The sequence below is a fragment of the Rhyacophila brunnea genome, unplaced genomic scaffold (genome assembly GCF_057557595.1).
Source record: "Rhyacophila brunnea isolate RB1 unplaced genomic scaffold, BYU_Rbru_1.0 scaffold_61, whole genome shotgun sequence".
Lineage (NCBI taxonomy): Eukaryota > Metazoa > Arthropoda > Insecta > Trichoptera > Rhyacophilidae > Rhyacophila > Rhyacophila brunnea.
The window spans coordinates 1503958-1508988 of NW_028233288.1; the positions used below are offsets into that span (position 1 = coordinate 1503958).

At 26.9% G+C, this 5031-nt stretch overlaps 1 non-coding gene across 1 annotated transcript; it reads right to left on the reverse strand.

The window, feature by feature from the left end:
- Positions 1-905: 905 nt before the first annotated feature.
- On the reverse strand, positions 906-977 carry TRNAA-UGC (transfer RNA alanine (anticodon UGC)). Its single transcript has one exon. It is a non-coding gene; the product is annotated as a tRNA-Ala (tRNA).
- Between the last annotated feature and the right edge of the window lie 4054 nt (positions 978-5031).

Genomic DNA, 5031 nt, shown 5'->3' on the forward strand with positions numbered 1-5031 from the left:
AATCCATCGGGTTTTTCTTTTTGGTCATTAAAGATCCTCATAATTATCATTAATGAATAATCAAGAACTTTGCCATGTTTATATTTATGTGCAGGATTCCCGATATTATCATATAATGAAAAAAGAGCAATAAAATCATACAAATTTTCCGGTTCATTCCTTATAAAATATGGATAATTTTCTAAAATATAGTTATCGATTTTGTGTGATTCATAAAACTTTATAGTTTTTTTAACCTCAGCAATTTTTTCTTTTTTATTCAAATTATTAGAATAAAATATTTTGCCTAGCATGTTATAAATTGAAATAGATGAAATCGAATTATTAAGGAATTTTTTGTTCTTTTGGTATATAAAAAATCGATGTAAATTTCCATTGATCAGATGTGTACTATACGGAAAATATTTTTTTATGGCAGTATCCGTTATTTTGTTAAATGAAATAATGTATATGCTCGATGAATTACAATAACTGTTCGCTATAATTTTATTAGGAATGCTGTTTTTATCGTCATCGAGTTCCTTTAAGCTAATATTCATTCTGGTTTCTATGATTATTTTATTTCTTGACCCTAGATTCAATTTAATAAATTCTTTTAAATTATGTTTGTCATCGATATCAGTCAATCCAACAGTTTTTTTTGAAATAAACATTATGTTCTTTTTTGTATTTTCAATGTACTCGATTTTTAAATTATTTTGTATTGATATTTCATTTATTGTGTGCGTTTTTCCACAACCAGATGGTCCTTGTAAAATCAAAATTTTGGTTTGTTCGCTGAGAAGCGCTTTCTCGATTTCATTTGGTTTTGTCTTTCTGATAAATGAGTATCTCATAATATTTGGAAGTTTTTTTTTGCTATTTAAATTATTTGGAGGTAAATATTTATTTATTTCTTAAAAAAATGGAGATGCAGGGATTCGAACCCCGAACCTTCTACATGCAAAGCAACTGCTCTACCGTTGAGCCACATCCCCTTGAAAACTCATCAATAATGCAATTTAGTCTTATTTTTTATGTAAGAATGAAACTATGATAGTATATTGCGATTATCATTTTAAAACAATAAACCAAATATTATATAATAATATTGAAATAAGAAATATTTATTCATACCGATAAAATAATAATATCGATTTTAGTCCTTAGCGTAATAATATTGACTAAATGGAAGAATGAAGATTATGAAATCTATCCATACTTCATTGACATATGGAGAAAATGAATTAAATTTTATTTTGATATTGAAATAAGAAAAGAATTATTCCAGGCAAATTTAAGAATAATATCGTACCATTGTCCTATGTAAGATTGAGGTTTGAGAAATATACATTAATTCCAAGAAATTTTATATATGAATATAAGAAAAACTTGATCACATTAATGGAAATGGGAATAAAAGTATAGATAACCTGATTATTGTTGTAAATTAGAATCTAAGAAAATAAAATACACACAACGTAATTTAAAAAAGCAGAATACGAACAGTACTATACTTTATAAAAAGAATGGTGGAGTCGAAAAGTACTATAAGTGGCCTATCAATATGTTATTATACAAACAGAAGTCGAAAAATACACACAAACAACAAAATTGAGGAAAACACTTGAATTTGTCAATCTTGAAAAATGATGATGTAATGAGGAGGATTATAAAGACGGTGAGGCTAAAAAAATCCAAAACAAATTTATTCTATAGAGCAACGCACAATTTGATTGAACAAATTGAAGCTGACAATAAATAAATAAATTATTATTTAAAATAATTGAAAATATTTAGTAGCTTCGATGGCTGGCAAAAGGCAGAAACGCACCCAGAAAAAACAATCACAGAAAAGCAGCGGATGATATTAATGTATTGAACTAAGAAAATTTATATTAAAAGAATTTGGTATTCCTTTAGGATATTATTTTAATTGATACACATAAAGGGAAATCATATTCTTTCTGTATGTGCATACAAAATAATTTTTGCTCAGAACAACTAGGCTTTATAGGACTTCAAAAAAATATAATTTAGTGTGGATGAATACAAACGAATAGTTTACACATTTTAATTAAACAACGGACAAATCATTTGTATTATATTGTAGAGAAATTTTCATATATAGGCTGTGAAGATAAAAAATTCTTTGTGGTATAATTCGACTATTATATTGCGGAAAATCTTGAACTAATAAGTAATAGAAATAAAAAAGGCATAAAGGTGGGTATAGGAGAAGAAGATATTTCTAAAGTACAAATAACCAAAATAATAGATACCCAAAAGATTTATAGATATTCTTTAGCGCGTAAAAATCTTAGAAATAGAAAAGGTTTAGATATGAGGAAATAAGATATAACCAAAAGTATAGACAACAAAAATTATAGACAACCAAAATCATCAACCAAAAATTATAGATAGAAGAAATCATAGACAACCAAAATTATAGACAACCAAAATTACAGATAGAAGAAGTTATAGATAATATATGGGACACGTAAACTTATTAAGTTAAGCTTGAAGAAGAAAAAGTACGAATTTATAGTAGTAAATTTAACTGATAAATAGATCATAATAATGAAAACTCAAATGTTGATATATTAAAACAATCAAAAGTGGATTATACAGGTTCATCCTTCTTTCTTCTATATTTTTCGAGATAACTATTCTGAGCCTGAACAACTTCACCACTATCTTTACAATTTTTATACGCATCCAAAAGTTCTTGATTCAATGCAAAAAAAGTATCACCATAATTAAAGCCTTCAAAAATCGAAAAGGCCTCATCTTCAAACCCACAAATATACAAAGACGCCGCAATCGCTTCAACACAGTTCATCTTGTATGGTTTCCCATAATTAACAGAATTCGCGGCAACTAAAAATGGTAGAAGTCGATTATGTCTCTTTGGCAAAATCTTAAAATCAGTTTCTTTTAACATATTCCATGAACAATCTATAACACCAATTCCATATGTTTTCATTATCTCTGAATCGGCTGGCGATAGGGCTTGTTCACCTTCTGGCGATAACACTATGCCTCCAAATTTTCGTGATGGCTTCACTTCAGTGACACGCTTTAGTCTAATAAGTTTTGCGCCAGAACACTTTTTTGAATCGCATTGGTTGAAATTGTATATTATCTTTTTCATTATTTTTTATATTTGGATTGGGTAGCACAAAATTTTAATTTAAAAAATCACGATTACGGCTTTAAGTATTATATATTTTCGGTTTTGGAAAATGCTATTCATCCTTGTAAAAAAAGCATTAAGCTTAAAATTCAATATAAATCATGATATAAATAAAAGAAGTGGATAAAGTTAAATATATAGATGTAGTTTACACCAGGTAAATGAATCACGCTACGTTTGATGATAAAACCTAAAATTACAGCATCAAAAATAACTCATAAGCAAAAATTACATAGTAATTGGGATAAGATGGTACAGAGAAGTGATATCAATAGTTATAGAAAAGATTTTATATAAATCATGATACAAATAGTTAAATACATCCAAATCTCTTATATATAATGAAAGATATGCGAGTATTTATCTATTTTAGGTCTTAATTATTCGTTATAATTTTAGTTTTTGTTCCCAAGCACAACTTACTTGATCTCCCGTGCGCAAAGCGTATCAATATTTATTAATTCAAAGGTTTTTCGCAATCCCGAGGTTTGTATATATGTTTCAATCTGGTTAGTTACTTAGAGTTCTTTCAGATACCTTTTATGATAAATTAATGATATAGATAGTTAAATACTGCCAAATTTAATATTAGAAATGTAATATACAATTAGTTTAATACTATTAAATTTAATATATATATATATGAAAGATATACAAATAGTTAAATAATACTAATTTTAATATATATTGATGAAAGATATAAATAATTGCGTGGGATATCTCAGTGGCATTTTTATGGTAAAAATCAATGTGCTTCTTTTCAATTAAAATTTTTATCACGATCAAAATTATCGCATTTTAATACTTATGCAAAAAATGACAAAATAATTTATTACACTTATTTTAACTTTATTGAATTATGAAAAAAAATGTATCACTGCCAGAATGTAAATATACACCTAGAATCTTTAATTTAGATAATGTGTGGTTCCGTCTTCCTCACCCAAGAACATTGTTAAATTTTCAAATTAGCCATTAATGCCACCCATCTGCAATTCATACAGCAAACCCTGGTAGGCCGACCTGAGGTAAAAAAATGCCATCAGATTCAACATACACTTTATTATGGGGCCAAAAAACTTGACACAATTCTAGAACACAAGTGCAGTAATAAAGCTATTATTTATATGATGGGGGTATTTCCCGAAAACGGTGACCCAATTGACGAAGTCAAAAAAATACCGCTAGATTTTTTTCATCAATGTTAAAAATATAAAAAGGTATAACATGCAAGTGATATTTTACATTATAATAAACAGACAAACAACATTCATATTCATAAAATAATGATGTCTGTTGCGTTTTTGTGAATGTTAAAAAACCAAAGGTCTAATGAGCCTGTAAAAAGTCTAAATTCTGAAAAATACAGATAAAAGTGATAATTTACTTTTTTTTAATACCCAGTATATGTTCAAAATTAAAAAATATTAAAGAATCACACACTTAAATCGGCATTAAAAATTTATGAAATCAACGAAACGTTCAAATATAAAATTCCTTAAGATTGAACTTTATTTTTGGCGCTTTTTTTATTCGTGAAAAATTAGAATAAAAGTTGATTTGGGATCTTTTATCTTGTAATTTCTATAACTGTTATATATTAATTGTTTGTGATTCTATAAACATCAATCAACATATAATTTAGGGATAAACTAAGTTCTAAAAATAAACACTGTCATATTTGCACATTATTTGTCTTATAATGTTGACATTATTTCGTGTTTATACGTTAATTTTACTTTTTCTCCTATTATTTGTTCGAGAAAAAATATATACGGCTAACTAAATCAAGCAGATTTTGCATAAAAAATTCCGATCCCAACTTTAAATCACCGTATAAACGTTTCTATTTCAAA